Source organism: Jaculus jaculus, chromosome 15 (genome assembly GCF_020740685.1).
Source record: "Jaculus jaculus isolate mJacJac1 chromosome 15, mJacJac1.mat.Y.cur, whole genome shotgun sequence".
Classification (NCBI taxonomy): Eukaryota; Metazoa; Chordata; class Mammalia; order Rodentia; family Dipodidae; genus Jaculus; species Jaculus jaculus.
In genome coordinates this window covers 6,707,026-6,729,009 of record NC_059116.1, presented here as the reverse complement: position 1 = coordinate 6,729,009, position 21,984 = coordinate 6,707,026, and positions in this window count along the sequence as shown.

Below are 21,984 nucleotides of genomic sequence, written 5' to 3'. Positions count from 1 at the left end.
CAAACGGACTCCAGATTCATGCACTTCCTTATACATCTGGCTTACTTATGTGGGTCCTGAGGAATCTAACCACCAACCAGGGTTCTTAGGCTTCATAGGCAAATGCCTTAACCAACCGCTAAGCCATTTCCTCAGCCCTGGTGTAAAGGCCCTGTTTCCAAAAACAAACAAACAAACAAACAAACAAACAAACAAACACCACATCACACCTGCAGGTCCCAGACGAATGTGAATTTGAGGACATTGTCATACCTAGTGCGGTCAGCTAGTAGTTTCTGGAACTACTGCAGCACTACAAGAAGATTTAATGTGCCCCCCACCCAAGCATTGGGAAAGCGACTTCTATGTCCTCCTCAAGAGTGAGAGAGAGAGAGAGCAGAGGGCTAGCCCGCTCTTACTGCTTAAGGAGCCGAGCAAGTCAGGGCTAGGCAGCTGGTATTCTGTGAGCGCGCCCCAGAAGTGTCCCGAAAGAGAGAGGCACAGCCATTCATCTTCCTCATGCACGCGTGCTGAGGAAGGCTCAGGCGTGCCATCGCCGCACACAACACCCGCCCAGAGCTATGGGCCTCGTGCTATGGCCCCGTGCAGGGTGACTAGAACTCTGGGTCTGTTGGATTGCTCTTGAAATAGCTGTGTGCGCGCACGTGTGTGTGTGCGCGCGCGCGTGCGTTCACGTAACAAGGTCAAAAGTTACCTGAAGTGGGGATGATAGATTTTCTTCTGCATGGGAGACTGTCTACTCAAATGGCTTCTGAGGTCGTTGGGAAGACAGTGACTGTCCGTGCTTGGCCAGTGTACACTGAATGCGATGCACAGCGTTAAATGATCATGCAGTGCTTTCCTTGGTTCCTAGTCACTGGAGGCTTTTTTAACAAGGCTGGATGATGTGGTGTCACGGAACAAGCTTTACTCAGAGAGCGGGCGTGAGGCACGTCTTAGGAGATGGTGGGCAGGGGATGGGATGTGACAGTGAAATGAGAACACGCCCGGAGAGCACTGTGGCCCCGCCCTCCGATGTCAGGATTAAAGAACGCGCTAGGAAGGCGCTGCCGCTGACTCCGTCCTAGGCAAGCGCCTAACCGCGGAGTAAACCCTAGGCAAGCGCTCTGCCGCGGAGCCACAGCCCAGGCCACTCAATAGTATGTTAACAAAGCTGGTGGCACAGGTGTGCAGTCCCTGTGATGGTGTGCACTGACAATCCGTGTGACGGGACCCAGAATCACCTGTGAGGGGTTAGGTGAGCTCCTGGGCATGGCCGTGAGGTGACCGCCTTCATTACGTTAACTGAGGTGGCAAGATCCATCTTAACTGTAGGCAGCTCCATTTCATGGGCTGGAGTCCTGAACTGTTTAAAAAAGAAGAGAACTGCCAGGCGTGGTGGCGCACGCCTTTAATCCCAGCACCCAGGAGGCAGAGGTAGGAGGATCACCATGAGTTCGAAGCCACCCTGAGACGACATAGTGAATTCCAGGTCAGCCTGGGCCAGAGTGAGACCCTACCTCGAAAAACCAAAAAAAGTAGAGAACTGCCTGAGCACCAGCATTCCTCGCTCTTCCTCGCTCTTCCTCGCTCTTCCTCGCTCTTCCTCACTCTTCCTCGCTCTTCCTCGCTCTTCCTCGCTCTTCCTCGCTCTTCCTCACTCTTCCGCCTGGAGTTCCTGCTGCCGTGCCTTCACCACAACAGGCTCTGACGTGGCACTCAGAAGTAAACCCTTTCCCTTCCATAAGCTGCTTCTGGCCGTATATTTTGTCCCAGCAATGAGAAAGCAGCTGGCACAGTTCTTCCTTCAACTATGCAGCTCTGCTCCAGAATTCTGCATTATAGGGAGAAAACTTTTCCTTCCTTTTCAAATCTTCAGTGCTGAAAGTCAGACAGTTATATCAAGACAAACCTCTAAAAGCCTACCTAAGTATTTATGTGAAAGGCTAACTTAGCCTCTTAAATTTAACTTAATTGCCTACTAATCAGACTTCTTGAAAGCTGAAGCATTTTGGGTATGTGTCTTGAAATGAACAAGCTTGGCACTTGAAACCAGGGGGCTGAAATTTGATATGCTACCTGTTTGAGTATGAATGATGTCTTTATTAAAGTGTTTTTTAAACAATAAACATAACAATAATAATCTGTGTAATGTTGCTAACAATTATTACCCTTGATGGGTAAACAGCGCTTCTGCGAGCCAGGTTCTGCTCTGAGTCCATGACACACACTACTCTTTCATTCAGGATAACAAGTCTTGACATTTCTATTGTCATGACGCTCATTCGAGGTAAGGAAATTGAAGCTCTGGAGGTTAGACAGTCTGGCCTGGAGCAAACAGCCAGTCAGAAACAGAGCAACAATTTGAACTCTGGCAAGCTGGCTCAGGAGTCATGCATTACAAGAGTGATGTCTGTATCAGCTCTTCCCGAGTCCCTGAAGCTCAGCCCCAGGCAACTACGGGCTTGGCATTGCGTGCTCGGGGCTGCCCTGGGCCTCCTCTCTGCAGCCCTTCCCTCGACTGGACTTAGCCTGACACCTGTTCCAGGCCTTCAGCCTCGGGGTGCTTGGTTCTAGCCAATGTCATGTGTGTTCCCCACAGTGTGGTTAATGTCACTCTTCCTCTTCCACCTCCTCCTCCTCGTCCTCTTTAGAGTGAGAATCATGACATGGAATAATAACAAATTTTCATTCAAATAGTGCTTTAAAAGAAATTTGGGTACCTATAGTCAACTTAGCATCCTTTTTACTGACTTCAACTTTCATTAAAGCAAAATCTTGTCTGGAGCTGGGCATGGTGGCGCACTCCTTTAATCCCAGCCTCCAGGAAGCTAGCCAGGAGGACTGGTGTGAACTTGAGGCCAGCCTAAGATGCACAGTGAGTTCCAGGTCATTCTGGACTACAGTGTGAGGCTGCTTCAACATAAACCAGAACAAAAGTAAAACGCCGTCTCTCTCTCTCTCTCTCTCTCTCTCTCTCTCTCTCTCTCTCTCTCTCTGTGTGTGTGTGTGTGTGTGTGTGCACTCACATATGGAGGCCAGAGGACAACCTTGATTTTGCTTCCTTAGGAACCATCCAACCCACACCCAATTATGTGTGTTCTGGGGTCAAACTCGGGTACTCACGCTTGCAAGGCAAGGCCTTCATCAGCTGGCCGTCTCTCCTCCTTTGCCTGATATCTTTTAAGAAATATTTTCCCAGCAGTAGATGAATCAGTGTAATAGATACACACAGTGAAATAGTATTCAGCTTTATTAAGAAAGGGAATTCTGTCACATACAACATCCTCAAGGACATTATGCTAACTGAAATAAGACAGGCACAAAAAGGAGAAAAATTATACAATTCCAATTATGAGACAAGTAGAGCAGCCACATTTTTTTTTATTTTTATGTATTTATTTGAGAGTGACAGAGAAAGAAAAGCAGATAGATAGAAAGAGAATGGGCTCACCAGGGCTTCCAGCCACTGCAAATGAACTCCAGATGCATGCGCCCCCTTGTGCATTTGGTGTACGTGGGTTCTGGGGAATCGAGCCTCAAACTGGGGTCCTTAGGCTTCACAGGCAATCGCTTAACCACTAAGCCATCTCTCTAGCCAGTGCAGCCACATTTACAGAGCTGCAGTAGCATGGTGGTTGCATGAGCTGGGGGTGACAGGGATGTGGAATTGTTATTTAATGGGTACCAAATTTCGGTTTGAGGAGAAAAACAGTTCTGGAGATGATGGTGTTGTTTGTTGCTTAATAACATGAAAACTTAAGAGTCAATTATGAATCTAAAAATGGCTAAAATAGAAATTTTTCTGTTGTATCTACCACACTTAAAAAAAAACAGAAAAAATATTTCGAATGATTTACAGTAGTACTTATTCATGGGAACAAAATTCCAAATTACTAAGTGAAGAGGTTGCTGCTATTCCATGTAACCTTGTTACTGCTCCTCCCCCCACACAGAGGCGCGCGGCATCTAGTTGTGAGCCTAGCCCCGCCCGCCGCTCGAGCAAGGGTGTGTGCGCGTGTGCGCGTGTGCTCCTGAATCCCACTCTGTGGCTTGACTTTTGCACTGTCCTCCGCTCTCTGTGGCTGTCCCGCCTGTCATTATGCCGTAATTTATCTAGCCGATGTCCCATGGCCAGATGTCTCCGTTCTTCCCATTTTCCAGGCTGTTGTTTTGTCATTACAGATGTCTTTATAGTCCTATATATACAGAATATACATACATTATATATATATATTTCTCTGAAAATACAAATAGGCCACTTTTGATCTTTGCCTTGCTGCGTTTCTGGCCTTGAAGAAATGAAAGCTGACCAACTTCACCAGTTTCTGCAGGGAAAGGAAATGTGTGGAAGAGAAAGAAACACCTGATTGTGGATGAGATCAAAGGGACGAGTTTTGGGAAGTGAGCCCTCCCCTCAGGCCAGGTTTCTCAGGTAACATGACAGGGGTTCCTAAAAACCTGTTTTAAGGGACCTCCTGTGCTTCATGCCATGCTCAGGGGGATAAACAGGCAGGAAGGACGTTTCTGTCGGGTGCTCTGCGAGGCAGCCTTTCTTTGGGGATGCTAACACCTCTCTGGAAGGTTCTCCTGGGGCTGGATCACTGGCTGTGCATTTAACCCTTTCCCTAGCAGGGCCTCACCGCCCTGTGTGTTGGGTTTCCTGTGCTCTAGCCGTTTGTCAGCTCAAAATAACTCTGGAAAGGTCATACAAAACGCCCTACTCTGAGGCGTGGAGAAGGCTGACAGGCAGAACGATGTTCACACTAGTGAAACCTGGCTCAGGGATAAAAGCACCAGATATCTCCTAAGGCAGAGGCACACGCTGGAGCTGAGTGAGTGCGGGAACATTGGCTGAAGGTCTTTTTGAAGCCCACAGGGGCCGCCCCCCACCACCCCCCACAGCAGGTTTCCATGTCTCTTCCCTATGCACACAGTGGCAGTAATTAGGAGGTTAATTGCCGGCCAAGAATAGACTGGACAGGACAGGCGTAGACCCAGAGGGCGTTGGATGAGAAAATCTCCACACTGCATATGTTATCAACAGTCCATCCAAGGGCTGGGGAGCCGGCTCAGCAGTTAAAGGCACTTGCTTGCAAAGCCTGTGGTCCTACATGTAATTCCTCAGCCACCCACGTAAAACTGATGGGTGTTCAGTCCATTTGCACCAACAGGAGACCCCTGGAGTGAGTGCACCTCCCCCACATAAATGAATTAAAAGTTTAAAACTCACTAAGTATTAAAAAGAAATAGTGCCTCCTCCCCCCCCCCCCGCTGCTTGGCACACAGCCAGATAGATTTACATTACCCAGAAAGGAAGTGGGAGGAGTCATCGCCCAACCATTTGACCCAAGAAGAAATATCTGCCCACTAATGTTGGCAAAGGGAGTCAGAAGATGACTAGCTGAGGCCTCTGTTAATCAGTCGCCATACTGTTTAGTTTTAGTGATGGAGATTAAATCCTGGGTCTCAAGTAGGCTAAGCACATTACTCCCACACTGAACTGAACTCCCAACGCCTAACTCTTACATTTTTAAAATATTCTTCACTTATGTGAGGCGCGGTCTCACTGTAGCCCAGGCTGATCTGGAACTCATTCTGTAGTCCCAGGCTGTCCTTGAAGTCATGGTGATCCTCTGTGGTGGTTTGATGCAGGTGTCCCCCATAAACTTAGGTGTTCTGAATGCTAGTCTCCCCAGCTGATGGCAATTGGGAGTTAACATCTCCTGGAGGTGGTGTATTGTTGGGGGGGCAGGCTTATGAGTGCTATAGCCAGCTTCCTGTTGCTATTGTCCACCTGATGTTGGCCAGGGGGTGATGTCCACTCTCTGATCAGGCCATTGTTTTCCCTTGCCATCGTGGAGCTTCCCCTTGAGTCTGTAAGCCAAAAGAAACCTCTTTTTCCCAGAAGCGGCTCTTGGTTGGGTGATTTCTACCAGCAATGTGAACCTGACTGCAACATCCTCCTACCTCTGCTCCCAAGTGCTGAGATTAAGGACAGCGCCACCTGTGGTGGTTTGATTCAGGTGTTCCCCAAGAACTCAGGTGTTCTGAATGCAAGGTTCCCAGCTGATGGAGATTTGGGAATTAATGTCTCCTAGAGGCAGTGTATTGTTGGGGGCGGGTTTATGGGTGTTATAGCCAGTTTCCCCTTGCCATTGTTTGGTACACTGTCCTGTTCCTTTTGTCCACCTTATGTGGGCCAAGGGTGATGTCCACCCTCTGCTCATGCCATTGTTTTCCCTTGCCATCATGGAGCTTCCCCTCGAGCGTGTAAGCCAAAATAAACCTCTTTTTTCCTCAAAGCTGCTCTTGGTTGGGTGATTTCTACCAGCAATGCAAACCTGACTACAACACCATCACGTCCAGCCTACTCTTCAGATTTTCATAGGTGGTCAAAGACCACTGTATATTTCAGGAAAACTGTTAAAATATAGAACCCAGCCGGGCGTGGTGGCGCATGCCTTTAGTCCCAGCACTCGGGAGGCAGAGGTAGGAGGATCGCCGTGAGTTCAAGGCCACCCTGAGACGACATAGTGAATTCCAGGTCATCCTGGGCTAGAGTGAGACCCTACCTCGAAAAGACATATATATATATATATCTCCCAAATATGGTGGTTTGAATCAGATGTCCCCACAAACTCGTGTGTTCAGAATGCTAGGTCCCATGCGGCTGGCAGTTTGGGAAAGGTGGACCTTGCTGGAGGAGGGGTGCTGTTGGCCCAGCGGCGTGCCAGCTCCCTTACGCTAGAGCTCCACTCACCCGCCTGCTGCGGTGTGCCACCTGCTGTGGCAGAGGCGATGCCCAGCCTCTGTCATGCCGTGCTGACCCTGCTGTCATGGAGGTCCCCAGAGACTGTAAACCAAAATAATCCCTTTCTTCCCGTCAGCTGCTCTGGGCCAGGTGCTCTGCCCCAGCTATAAGTAGGTCACTAGAACACCAAACCAGAAATGCACACACACACACACACACACACACACACACACACACACACACTCACACTCTAAACCCAGTAAACCCACTGGCTCATCAAAGCTGCTCTGGTCTCCTCACACTTCAGTTCGTCATCTGTACCCTATCCGGGGTGGAGAGAGGTGTGCTTGAGTCACCCCAAGGAAAAAGTTTCCTGCAACTGGGTGGCTGTGGGGAGATTAGCAAAGACCTCTCCAGACCTGTGAAGAACACCACAAGGTGGTCTTTGGGGTGATGGTGTGTGTGTGTTGGGGGGAGCTGGAAATTGGGGCAGAGGACGCAGTTCCACTATTAGTCTCAGGGAGGAGTGTCTTGGGTCACCAAAGTGAGGTCCCCAACACGGCCAGCCAGCCACTGTCCTCACATGGCCCTCTCTTCCCTGCACTGTCCCCAGCCGCTTCATTTGCACATTTTTCCACCTTCAAACCATTACACAACACTTTAATTAAAAAAGCAAAATAGCCAAAAAGACTTTCATCCGATCCTCCATGCTCCTTTGTTTACTCCAGGCTTCCCCAACCTTGTCCTTACTGACAGCCTTTAGTTCTGCCCGTGACAAGTGATTTCTCCCCACCTTCAAAGTCACCCGTGTCCTTGAAGCCTGGCTGCTCTCCCCTTCATCGCTTCGACGTGGCTTGAGCCCACTCTGTGTACTTTGAAACATGCCCTTTCTAAAGAAAAGCTACAAGAACCAATGCCACAGCAAGCGTTCACTTATCCTTCCCCTTCCTTCACCAAATTGCTAATGTTTTGTTATGTTTGCTTGCTAGCCCCTTGTCCCTATCTGTGAAAGGAGAGAGAAAGAGAGACAGGGCAGGGGAGAGAGGGAGATACAGGGAGGAGTAAGGGAACGTGTGCATGTGTGTTTAGGCAGAGCAGTTTGAAAGAAGGTTGTACTTATCAGTATATTCCACTTAAATACTTTGTAGTAGTTGAGGTCTCCTTGCTGCATCCAGAAGCAGCCTATATATAGGAAGAAAGGATTCATCTCAGATTTACAGCGAAGGAAGCAACTGTGGTGCCGCATCTCCATGAGAGAGAGAGAGAGGGAGAGAGAATGAGTTCTGAGCATGCAGTGGGCTGGAGTAACCAACTCCCAGGTCCCCACTCACCCACCCATCACACAATTCCTCCTGCGCGGCTCCACCTCCCAAAGGCTCTGCCAACTGGGGATTAAGTAGGAGGCTTAATCAGAAACACCTAGGGCTGTGGGGGGCACTGCCCATTCAGACCACCACATACTCATTGCGGATACTGTAAGTACTTAAAAACTCTTCTGAGAAAGAGTGTCATTCACTATGGTCCGTTATTATTCTCAAGGAATTTAACGATTCAATAAAGACATTTATTGGGGTCCCTTAGTCTAGAGTCTAGAATGTTCCATTCTCTGAGTTGCATAATAGTTGACATCTTTCGAAGAGGTCAGGCTGTCTTTTAGAATGTCTATCATGTTGACTTCATTGATTTCCCCCCCCCAAGTTTAGATACATATTAAATGTTTTTTTTTTTGTTTTGTTTTGGTGAGAATTGTTCATAAATAATACCGTGTTTCTAATTGCATCATACCATGAAGTCATTCTCACCACATTATGTGACAGAGGAAGTTTATTTATTACGTCCTCTGCCAAATTTCTCCATTGTGCTTGTATATTTTCCCATTTGTGGTTAAGTAATGTTTTGAGACCATATCCTGGCTCTGACAACTTTCTCTCATGCTTCTGAGATGCAAATTCTCTCCTCCATGGCTCCTGCTGTGAGGATTGCTAAGTAGAAAATTTTTGTGTTTCTTCTACAGTTATTGTTTGGTGCTCTTATGTGAAAGAGAGAAAGAGAGACGTCGGTACTTCTTTTTGTTCAATGGATCAGAGATTTCATTTCCCTCTGTTTCATAATTTACAGCCATTATTATGATTATTTTGATTCTCAAATCAATACAAATGTGGCTGGTAAGAGTCATTGTCACTGTGATTAACAAAAAATACCTGAGCAAATCAACTTCAGGGAGGAGTGTTTGGCTCCTGGGCTCAGTTTAACTCCGTGACGTGGAGCCATGGCGATCACAGCATCTCGGTGGCGGCGGAGGAGCGGGGGAAGCAGAGGGCCGCACTTCCCGGCAGCCAGAAAGTGGGGAGTGTCAGGAAGAAGGAAGGAGGCTCAGATGCATTCCTCAAGGCCACACCCCCAGTGATCAACTTCCTCCAGGTAAAACCGACCTTCCAGTCTCGACCATTCCCACCCACATAGTGCCATCGGTCAGCGGGAGAGGCGCTCTGGCTCAGACATCTGCCACTCTGTTGATCACCAGGACTGATGTGGCTATTCTGGTTCAGCGAGTGTCCTCTGCTTCCCTCGTGCTACCTGGGCCCGGCCCTTCCTGGCTGTGCACTGGGTCAAAGACTGACCTCCAGTGAAGAGGGCCATTCATTGGCCCAGTCGCTATGAGTCACTGGCTGCGTGGGTTTCCTGCTAGAACCTCGGGAGAAGCTCTCACAGTCCAAACAGGGCCATCAAATTACAAATACACTGATTTGATGAGTGTCCACCCCCCCCCCCCTAGTATTTTACCCAAATCGCCCTCAACACATGAGGCTCTTGCAGGGAACATGTCATATCCAGACCATAGCACTTGCTTTCTGACCCCAGCTTGTTCCACACGGGGGTTTGGGGGGTGTGATTAGCCACATCTGAGAGAAGCCTGTGTTCATTCTGGCTGCTTCTCTGTTCTTGCTGGGCCCGGGACCCCACACGGTGGTGTTATTTCAGCTGCGTCCGTGACCTCTGTCTTGTAGCACATTTGCTCCCGGCGCCGTTACAGCTGCTCTCGGGCCTCTGCTGGAGTCGCTGCTTCTTGTGACAGGTGAGATGCTGAACGGAGAGCCCTTCCCTTCAGGAAGCTCACACTCCGCAGCATCTAGCTAAGATGGCTCGCGTGATTTGTCACTCGCTTTGAGAGCAAACGGGAATCGCACAGAAGTTACACTGGGCGGGGGATGTGAGCTGGTGCTGCCCAGCGCTCACCAGGAAAGGTGCCCGCTACTCCTGCCTGACGCCCCGGCCGCTCTAGCTCCTGCTGTCCAGATGACTTCCTTAGGCATAATTTCCAGTAGTTGAATTCTCATTACTTGGATAAAATCCCTGATAAAAGACAGCGTGAAGGAGGGTTATTTCAGCCTGCAGCTCGCGGGCACCGTCCTCCGTGGCGGGGAAGGCGTGGCAGCAGGACCTGAGCCAGAGCTGGTCCCTTTCAGTCCGCAGGGACGGAGCAGAAAGGGGCGAATGCTGATGTCCAACCAGCTCTCTTACTTTTACTTTTTTCAAAAAAAAATTTTTACTATTTATTTATTTCCAAGGAGAGAGAATGGGTCCATCAGGGTTGCCTGCCTCCTGCCAGTGTAAATGACCTCCAGATGCATGTACCGCTTGTGCACCTGGCTTTGCATGGGTACTGGGGAATCAAAGCCAGGCTGTCAGGTTTTATAGGCATCGTTCCAGCCCCAGCTCTTTACTTTGTATCCAGTCCAGGAGTCTGGTGCATGCAGCGGTGCTGCCCAGGACAGTTAAGGTCTGGTCAAGTTGACAGTAAAAAGCCATCACAGCATGCAAGCCCCTCGCCATCCCCAAAAACCTGCGGAAGTCTCTGAGTTGAGGAGTTCAGGTCAAAACCTCTGATTGGATTTCTAAGGAACCTTAAAACCTGCTCTTTCCTTCTGAAGCTGCATTGGCACAGACAGGAGCCTGGAGGCGAGGGTCCTGACAGCAAAAGTGGACATGTCTGTGTGCTCAGTGTTTCCAGCGCGGAGGCCCTAGTGCCCAGCAGACGCTCTGGAGTTAGAGTGCTCAGGAGGGCTTCCTGGCTCTCCTCTGCCTGCCCGTGCTCCCCCGTCTGCACTCAGAGCCCCCAGAGCACGAGGGACAGTCTGTCTTAAGCCCGGTTCACTCTCACAACTTCTGATCAAGACGCCACAGGCAGCGGGGCACACTGTTCAGCCTTCCACTTTGGTTTTTATTCATCGTTCTTTTTTAAATCATACAGTGCTGCACTATGAAACAGGAAAACCCTTCTGAACCTGAGTACAGGGAGATCAGCACCGGGTTGTGTGTATGGGGGGGGGGTTAACGTCACAGGGTCTGGGAAGATAAGGACAGGCGAGAACAGTGGGCACTGGGAAGTTTGTAGGTCCTGCCTTGCCCCTGGTTGGATGCTGTGATTCCTGTCTAAAGCAGAGATATGGGCATGTAATATGTCACCCAAGAGCCAAGGAGAGGGTAGCAGAGAGCTTTGTAAAGCAAAGGGCTGGCCATGAAATACATCACCAGAGAGCCAAGGAGCAGACAACATCTGGGAAAGCAGAACCAAGAGGGAATAGACAGAAAGGCTGTCTATGGCCCAAAGGAACACTTTCTATCTAGTTTTTGGAACCCAGATGTTGGCCAAACGTTGTTCTAGAAGCTTCTGCATAGTTCCTAGATGAGAGCTGTACTTACAACAACAGACTTTGAGTGAAGCATTCTATTTCATAATGTGGGTGGCTTTCATCTAATCAAAGACCTTAATCTAGAAAAGACTGGGGTTCCTGGAGGAGGAGAAGATGCCAGCAGACGGTATTTGCACTTAAACTGCAACTTCTTCCTGGCTTCCAGTCTGCTGCGTGACCTCACAGATCTCAGACATACCAAATTTCCACAATCACGGGAGCCAATTCCTTAATCTCTCTCCCACCTCTTTCTTTCCCTGTCTCTGTTCTGTTTTTCTGGAGACCCATGACTCATCCAGTCATAAACTACACGCTACAGGAAATCGCCAGTGTTTCCAGCTGAGTGTGTTGAGATTGAAAGTACCAAGACCTCAGCCCAAGCAAGATGAATTCAACAGTGGTCACAAAGCTGCACATTGAGTTGCTACAGTGGTCCCCTTGTGGTGTGTGCAACATTGCATGCTTGCATCACTGCGTCTGGCTTATGTGGGACCTGGAGATACGAACATGCATTCTTAGGCTTTGCAGGCAAGTGCCTTAATTGTTAAAGCCATCTCTCCAGCCCTGATAGGCGCTTTTAACAATATTTGTATTTATTTGTTTATTTGCATTCAGAGAGAGAGAGAGAGAGAGAAGAGAATGAAACAGAGAAAGAGAGAGAGAGAGAGAGAGGGAATGGGCACACCAGGGCCTTCAGCTACTGCAAATGAACTCCAGATGCATTTGCCACTGTGCATCTGGCTGTATGTGGGAACTGGAGAATTGAACCTGTATTGTTAGGCTTTGCAGGCAAGAACCTTAACTACCGAGCCATCTCTCCAGCCCTGTCAAGAGCTACTTATGGATATGTTTATTGCCAGGCACCATTCTAAGTTCTGGGATTCAATGAGATGACACCTTTCTGAGGGTGTGCGTCCCAGCAGGGACTTGAGGAGGGGATAAGCCAAATGAAGATGTAATGGAATAGCCAAACACAGAGGACAGAGAAGGATCTTAGAAGCAAGCAGTGAGGACCCAATATCACAAGAGAACAGTCATCAGGCTGGCCTGGTTTTTCAGCCCTGAGGGTCATTGCTAGAAGAATTCATTCTGCAAGTCACGCATAATTCAGGAGGGAGGGCAAAACAGACATCATGAGACCTAAAGGCCAGGGGAGTTTAGAACCAGAGACCTTTGGTAAAAGATGAGCTTATCCGTCTATGTTTTATCTTGAAGGACAGGAATTCAACAAGGGTAGAATACAGAAGCAACAGTCACTAAAGAAACTGGCCAGCAGATGAAGGGATTGGCAAAATGTGACACACACACACACGTGCACACACACGTACATGCACACACACATACATGCACACACTTGCACACACATACATGCATGATTTCACACACACTCACACATACCCTGGATATACTGTAGAGTTTTGTCCACTCATAGAGAATGAAATCATATTGCTTGTGGGAGAAAATGGATGAAACTGGACCTAGTATGATGTGAAATAGGCCAGTCTCACAAAGGCAAGTGTCACAGGTTTTCTCTCCTGTGAAATATAGGGGGCTGTTAACAGTACATAAAAATACAAGAACTATTAGGAAAGAAGAAGGGCAAAAGTGGAAAGGGAGGTTGGTGAAGGTTCATAGAGGGGCAGGGAGAGGGTCCAGCAGTTCAAGTCTCTTACTTGTTGAGCCTGCCATCCTGGGTTCAATTCCAAAGCCACACACATAAAGGCAGATGCAAAATAAAAAGGGGTACAAGCATGTGGCATTCATTTGTAGAGGCAAGATGCCCTCATGTACCCCTTTCTCTCACATGCAAATAAATAATTTAAGAAGTTAAAAATATAAACCAAATGAAAGGTGATGAATATGATCATCATTGCATGCATGTTCGAGAAATGTTGGAATGAAACCCTCACTTGGTACAAATGAAAGCAATTTTAAAGGAAACATGTTGGATTGATTGCTTAGAATAATCAGCAATATTTTCTGTACCTTGAAACCCAGTATTGTGAACAGATATTGGAAGACAGGAAGTTGGAGAGATTTGGAGCGATGCTGAAGTGTTTAAGGTCCTTGTGTTGATGAGGGGTCGCTGTGGTTACAGCTTCTCTGGTTCCTGACCTCCCGGATTGGATGGAACCTTCTTCCTGTAATTACCCAGCACTGCTCCTTCATCTCCGGACTCCTCTCCCATTCAGCAGCCTGCCCATGCCAACAGGCACCTCACCACACCGAGTGACTTGTCCGCAGCGCTGAGGGCCTGGGCCTCCCATCTGGCTGATTAACAGGCAGGAGTGCTCTGAGACAAGACCTCCCCCGGCCCCAGCTAACACCTTGTGCCCGACGCTGTCACCGGCCTGCTCCGTGAGCTTGAACACACTGCCAGCCACACCAGGGGTCAATTGCCTTTCAGTCGGTGAAATGAGTTGTCCCTGGGGTCAGTCCCAGCACCGAGCAGCAAGGGTTCATTCTCCTACAACAGTCCTGAAAATCATCGTCATGTATGTCATGCGACATGGCCCAGCCAATATGCAAGTATGACTAGCTACCGCTTTTCCTGCTTCCTCACATCTCTTCCATTTAGGGGTGCTTACCTGTCTCCCCACATTAGGCTTTCACCTTGCTTGAGGGATAGTCCATGACTGGCAAGTGGACGCCAGTGAGTCGACTGGAGCTGAGGGGTGCTTTTCTTTCCTTTCCTTTCCTTTCCTTTCCTTTCCTTTCCTTTCCTTTCCTTTCCTTTCCTTTCCTTTCCTTTCCTTTCCTTTCCTTTCCTTTCCTTCCCTTCCCTTCCCTTCCCTTCCCTTCCCTTCCCTTCCCTTCCCTTCCCTTCCCTTCCCTTCCCTTCCCTTCCCTTCCCTTCCCTTCCCTTCCCTTCCCTTCCCTTCCCTTCCCTTCCCTTCCCTTCCCTTCCCTTCCCTTCTTTTCTTTTCTTTTCTTTTCTTCTTTTACAGATGGGGGGGGGAGAGAATTGGCACACCAGGGCCTCAGCCACTGCAATCAAACTCCAGACACTTGCGCCACCTAGTTGGCATGTGTGACTTGGCACTTGCCTCACCTTTGTGCATCTGGCTAACATGGAATCTGAAGAGTTGAACATGGGTCCTTAGGCTTCGCAGACTAGTGCCTTAACCACTAAGTAATCTCTCCAGTCCTGAGGAGAGCTTTTAATCAACTTTGCAGTGACTGGTGTCTAGGTTTACTACACTTCGACCCTCAGTCTCCACAAATATCAGGTACAGGACCCTTGTCGATGCTTAAGTCCCACATAAAATTACATTATATTTGCATATAATTTACTTCCAAATTTTGGAATTAAAAATTTTTTTTTGTAACTTTTATTAATTATAAACATTACTGTATGAATAAATCTCACATTGGTCATATTCCCACTGGGTTGTACTCTTATTTCCCCCCTTCCCTTGGCCACATTCCACCGAGGGCCCTCTTCAGTGAGGTTCTGGGTATTCATTGTGGGGTCATGAATGCATCAGTCAGTCTATGTGCATGTGGGTGGTGCCTCAGGATACTCCCTTCCTACCCTGTAGCTCCTATAATCTTCCCACCCCTTCTTCTACAATGTTCCCTGAGCCTTGGAGGGTGTGTTACAAGTCTACTTTAGGGTAACCTCTGGATTTCTGCTTTGATGAATTTTGAGTGTCTTCAGTGTCTATCGCCATCTCCCTGGAGCAGGTTGGGAGCCCAGCAGTGGGAGCAGCATGCACGTCTAAAACACTGCTTCCTCTGCGATGTCTCCTGGGACCTGGCAGATGTGACGGAAGTGGTTCGTCTTGTGCTAGGCACTTGGCTATCTTTTCTTGTGGTATTAATGAATCTTGGTTCTTACCCCGCCTAGGTTTTTGCTGCCATGTTGGTTTAGTTTATATCATCCTATATTACAAGATCACTTACAATGTAAGCACTTTTGCATTTTTACAGGAATCATAACTAGAAAAAGTAGTCTATACACGTTTAGTTCAGACTCAACTGCTATAGGTCTAAATACCCAGGGCACGCCATTAACAACAAAACATGTTTCTCTGAGTATTCTTGGCCTGTGTTTGTTGAACCTACAGGTGCAGAGCCTCTGGCTGTGGAGGGTCACTCTTCTCTCCCATCATTTCTTTCCTCTGTTACTTGCTCTTTTTGTTATTGTTGTTCCTCCAGACACAATGGGCATCTCCCTCCATTGTAAGCAGTAACTTTAACCCAACCTTTGATAGCTGCTCAAACCTTGGAGCCTTGCCTGGATCTCGCACTTCTACACGGACGCCCCACTTTTAGATGCTTGCCTCTGCCCCAGAGGGTGCTTCTCCATCTGGGGTTCTCCTCTGACTTCCCCACCCCCAACCCAGCTTGTCATCAACCCCTTCTTGGCTATTTGGTTCCAAGTGCTCATGCACTGAGAGTAACTCGGCGTGACAGGAAGGTAAACATTTCAGAAATAATTTGGGATGCCGGCAGTTGCTTCAGCGTAGGAAAAGTCCATTCCTGCCCTGGCCCGCTCCCTTGCAGTCCTTTTCTTTGCAGCCTTGAGGTCAAGTGTTAACCAAGGTCAGGGAGCAAAATCAGCGCTCATCTCGGCATTGATTTGGTTCCGCGCCTCCACCTGCACTCCTTTTGGTGCGACGCTGTTTCTTTCTTTAGGCTTTTAACCGTCTGCGATGTCGGTCTCGTCTCCTCGGTGAGTGAGCAGCAGCCTCTGATGGATTTGACTTGTTCTCCAGCGTGACAGCCTCGGGAGGTAACACGTCAGCTACCTGTTGCTGAGTAACAAGGTGGCATAGCCTGACCAGCTCGCAGTGACATATACTTACTACGTCACAGTGTCTGAGTGAGGGTCCAGTCCGGGTTATCTGGTCTGCAGCTTCTCGGACTGCCACAGGCTGCAAGGGGCTTGTGAGCTGCGGCGACGGTTTCCAGGGAAGACTCTGCTGGGGCAGGAGGACACACAGCCATGCTTGTGTGGCTGTCAGCAAAATCAGTTCCAGTAGAGGGGTTATTAACCCCTTTTTCCCCCGGCTACTGACCAGGGACCAACCTCAGCTCTTAAGGTATAAAAATTGCAGGGCTAGAGAGACAGCTTAGTGGTTAAGGTGCTTGCCTACAAAGCCTAAGGACCCAGGTTCAATTCCCCAGTACCCGCGCAAGCCAGATGCACATGGTTGGCGCATGCATTTCAAGTTTGCTGTGGCTGGACACCCTGGCACATCCATTCTCTTCTTTCTCTCCCTCTTTCTCTCCCTCTCTCTATCTGTCTCTTTCCTCTCTCAAATAAATAAATAAAAAATAATAAGCGAATCATGGAGTAAATCCTACCATCTTTGCCACATTCTATTGGTAGAAGCAAGTCACATGTCACAAGCACACTCAGTGGAGGAGATTGTAGGTAGCATGCATATTAAGAGGCACAGGTGGTGGGGTTATGTTGGAACACATCCCCACGGGCAGCAAGATTAGAGGGAAAGACGTGGACTGTGGAGCAAACCGTCTTCTTTAACATTTTGACTCCAAGCTGGCTGCGGAAGCACACATCTGTCATCTCAGGACTTGGGACACTGAGGCAGAAGGAGAGAGAGTTCAAAGTCTGTGCTACACAGCGAGCCTGGGCCACATCGAGAGATGCTGTCTCAAAATGAAACAAATGAACATTTCAGCAGCACCATTTGTAAATGAGTGTAATGGTGGGCTCACATTTCTGTTGTGCTAAGTGCAAACAAGTGCAGCCAAGAAAGAAAAGAGTGGAGAAAGAGTTGTAGCTGGCAACAGGCAAGGAGGACACAGAAGTCATTTCCGAAGCAAGACCCTTCTCAGACATATGTAAGTGGGAAGTCCATACATATTCTACAGGGGAGCCCTATAGGGAAAGGCACATTCCTGAGACTAAGAGGACATTTCTGAGCATGCTCAGTTTAGGGTCATCGCTCTAGAAAACAAGTGGACAAAATTTTAGACATGCTAGCTCCAGGTTATAGAGTACATGTTTGAAATGCTAAAATAGGGTTGGGGAGATGTCTCAGGAGTAAAAGGTACTTGCTTGCAAAGCCCATAAGCCCAGGTTCAATTGCCCAGTACCCCCATGAATCCAGATACAGAGTGGTATGTGCTTCTGAAGTTTCTTTGCAGCAGCAAGGGGTGTTGCTGCGCCCATTCTCTCTCCCTTCCTCTTTCCTTCTCTCTCAAATGATAAAGAGAAAGAAAGAACAGAAATGAAATTAAAAAATAGAAATGTAGGGCTGGAAAGATGACTTAGCAGTTACAACATTTGCCTGTGAAGCCTAAGGACCCTGGTTTGATTCCCCATAACCAGGTTCACATGGTGGCACCTGTGTCTGGAGTTTGTTTGCAGTGACTAGAGGTCCTGGTGCACCCATTCTCTCTCTCTTAAATAAATCAAAAATAAATATAAATAAAATAATGTATAGCTAATTGTTACACTTTCCCTCTGCTGAGATTATGTCTGGAGAGGTGAGTGGGGGAGGGTGGCCCCTGGGAAGTGTTTGTTTTCTCTCCACAAAGATTTTCCAACCTGAAGCCACAATCCTACTCAGCCGCTCTGTGCTCATCCGTGTCACATGCACACACAGTGGTCTGAAGATAATTACAAACCAGTTGCATGTTACACATTTGACAAATTACTTCCTATCGATCTATGTCTGTGTCCTCAAGAGGCAGGCGGGGCGCCACCAATGATAAGTAAAGTGACCAAGGCCAACCACTCAGAACAAAGAGTCTCTGGGGACAATCTGATACTGCACAAGGTGCTTTCATCTCTAGGAACTGCAATCAGGCCATCAAATATTAATGGCATTTAAAGCTGGAGACTGTTGTCCTTCAAAGAGCTCCTGGAGTCGGCTGCAAGAGTTCTGAAGGGAAGCTTTTGCCTGAAGGGGGCCTTTGAAAGGGCTGGCATCGAAGATGGCCTTTTCAGATGCTTTCGCTTGCCTTGTGATTGAAAGGGTCGACAGAACTGGCCCCAACAGCATTCTCCGGGTGAAAAGTTGTAAGAACTTTGTTTACCAAAGTGATGTAGAGTATTAGGAAGGAAAAGGGAGATTCAAATAAACCCAGAAAAAAAAATCATGCACTATTATGATATTGTGAAATATATACCTGTCATTCTTCATTCCCTGACACAGAACTCCTGAACCTGGAACGTGTCCTTTGTATGCTGATGACAAACTGGAGGGTGTGAGCCCCTGAAGAGCTTTAGGATATGGGCTGGTGACCAGAGAGACCAAGGAAGAATTTAGAGGGTTGTGGCTTTGGGAGGTCTATTCGCACCCTCTTGGAATGGGAAGGTGGGAGAGAACCTCCGCCCGCACAATCAAGGTTAAGCTGATCATCAGCGAACAAGGCTTTACTCAATCATGGCTACATAATGAAGCTGACGTAATAAAATAAAATAAAAAGGCTGGGTTGAGAGGGCTTTCCCACAATTGAATGCATGTAGATTTCTATAGGGTGATGTGGAGAGGGTCTGGGAGTTCCTTTTGTCCCCCTGCCCACATGGTGCCCTATGTCTATTTTCCATCTAGCTCGTCTTAAATGGGGACATGTAAATGTCAAGAAAAGGTGCCAACACAGAGCAGCATTGGTGTGGAGCCCTTTAATGCAGGTAGGAGGTAACTCCCCGCAGGCAGGAAAGGCAAGAGTCCATGGTGGATTACAAACTACTCACATAGTCCAGGGACCAAAAAGAAAAATACTCGGTCAGAACCCTTCAGAATGAGTACAACCACACAGTGGTCTGAAAAGGAACTAGACAGAGGGATCGATGGATGTATGGTCACTCCCCCGATGGGGCAAGTGACACTTGCCATCTCCTTGTTGGGCCAAGGGGACACATGCAGGGAGTGTGGGCTCCTCCCTGGTTCTGTCCACGGTCTGGGAAGAATAACAGATCTCAATAAAGGTTACCTGTCTCTCTCAGTTTCCACGATAGGTCCCACACAAGGCCAGCAGTCCAGACAGCTCAGGGGTAATGTGCCCTTGTGAACTCTCTTGTTTGTGAATTTTTTTCTCAGTTTTTTAAATTTAAATTTTATTTTTAAAAAATATTTTATTTTTATTTATTTGAGAGAGAGAATGAGGGAGAGAGAGAGAGAGAGAGAGAATGGGCATGCCAGGGCCACCAGCCACTGCAAACAAACTCCACATGCATGCAACACCTTGTGCATCTGGCTTACATGGGTTCTGGGGAATTGAACCGAGATCCTTTGGCTCTGCAGGCAAGCGCCTTAACTGCTAAGCAATCTCTCCAGCCCTCACTTTTTTCCCCCTAGTAAATCTCTTTTTGTTTGCTCATCCTGTGTTCATATAACTTAGTTTCTCTGGTGCATGACAATGAACCTTAGGGCCATGTCTTGGAGTGGCTCTGAGAACCACTGACCACTGGGTTGTCTTAGCCCTCTGGGTTAAGCCTGCCAGCGCTGAGAAAGGTTCCTTCCTTCTCAACACGCCTGACACCAAGGAGTGTGTTCTTAATCAGGTCTTAGAGGTTCCCACAGCTGAATCTGTGAAGGGTTGATGTGGGGGACTGCAGCTGTCCCAGCATGCATGTGGGTTTTTTAAAGATTTTATTTTCATTTATTTATTTATTAGAGACAGAGGAAGAGACACAGAGAGAGAATAGGCATGCCAGGGCCTCCAGCCACTGCAAACAAACTCCAGATGCATGTGCTCCCTTGTGCATCTGGCTTATGTGGGACCTGGAGAATCAAACCTGGGTCCTTAGGCTTCACAGGCATGAGCCTTAACTACTAAGCCATCTCTCCAGCCCGTGAGTTGACTTTTGAGTCCTGCTGACCTTTCTCACAATGAACCCCCATGCCCCACCCAGACCATCCAGAGACAGAGACCAAAGCCAGGCCCTGTCTTATATGTGAGCGCAATGTTTTCCAGCCCAAGTTAATTCTTGACTAACCAGTGAGGAAGTTTCCAACTGCCTTCATGGATTCATGTGCCCATCAGAGAGAATATGTGGTTTTGGTGTTTTAGAGTTCGGGTCAATTTGCTTAATGTAATTCTCTCTTAAATACATCCATTTTTTTCCTACAGATTTCATTTTTCTGGACTGCTCATTAAAATTACACTGTGTGAATGTGCCACATTTCCATGTTTGTATTTCATTATAATAAAAGTAAATAAAATACATGGATAGCTAGTGAATGAAGTTAGAATAATCACAACAGTTGACTATTTTCAGGAAGTTTGGCAAAGAATAGGTTTTATCTAATGATGTAGCAGAAATGCAGGCCTCAGGAGATTTCAGTCACACCAAATACAAGTGCCTGTCCCCGGGATCAGTGGGAGGATGTTGGCACTGAGTGGCAGATGCTGGGTACTCACAGCGGAAGTATCTACCAGGGCTGCTTTTAGCTGCATGTGACAGAACAACCAACTGACTCAGCTTCAACAGGTCAGGGGGTTATAATCCTGGACAAGTATCCCAGTTCCAAATGTCATCAAGAACCACTATTGGGCTGTGGAAACGGCTCAGTGGTTAAAGGATCTTGCTTGCCAAAGCCTGACAGCCTGGATTTGATTCCCAAGTACCCACGTAAAGCCAGATGTACAAAGTGGCGCGTGCATCTGGAATTCATTTGTAGCAGCAGGAAGCCCTAAAGTGCCCATCTTCTCTCTCTCTCTCTCTCAAATAAATAAACAAATACTTAAAATAAAAAGAATAACTCTTACTTATCTTCTTTTCCTCTTTCCTGAGCAAGTGGAAAGTAAAGGGATTTTCATGGTGACCATGGTGGCTTTTACAGCCAGGTACCCAGGTACCATGCCTATTTTGGGAAAAGAAATTTAGAGGGAGAAGGGGTAAGTAGGCAAGGATCAGGGCTGGCCAGACCTGTTCCTGTGAAGGGCTTTCCTCTGAACTCTGCCCAGCAAGTCTTATTTTATTTTATATCATTTGTTAGAATTGTGAAACAACTATTTCCAGCTACAAGGGATCTTAGGAAATAAAACAGTTGGCTTTCTGCCCTTTGGCATAATGAAGAAAAAAATGGGGAGCAGGGTAAAGAATGGCTGCTTGGTTTCTGATCCCCAGAGCCTGAGAGTCACATCAATGCATCCTCCTCACTCCTGTGACATGTCTCTGGCTGAATTTTCAAATAATTTCCCTGTGTATGGGCAGACAGTTACAGGTGTTAATGGGTTATGTTATGATTCAGATAGTCAACATCCCTCTCAACTTGTGAGTTGAAGGCTGATGGTGGTACTGGAAGTGGTGGAAACCCTGGGGGGCAAGGAAGTTATCAGGGACGTACCCTGGGAGTATGTAGGTACCTGGTTCCCCTCTGTTGTCTCTCCAGACCACTGTGAGGTGAGAAGCTTTACTACACCATTCTCTCTCCACCATGATGTTCAGCCTTACCACATGCCCCAAGCCATCAGGCAGTGCCCGTGGTCTGAAGGCTCTGAAATCATAAGCCATAATAAATCTTGAGCTCTTTCGCATTGAGTGCCTCAGGTATTTTTGTCATAGCAATGCAAATCTGACTGACGCAGTGTGGTACTTTGAATCAGATGCCCCCCATAAACTCACGTATT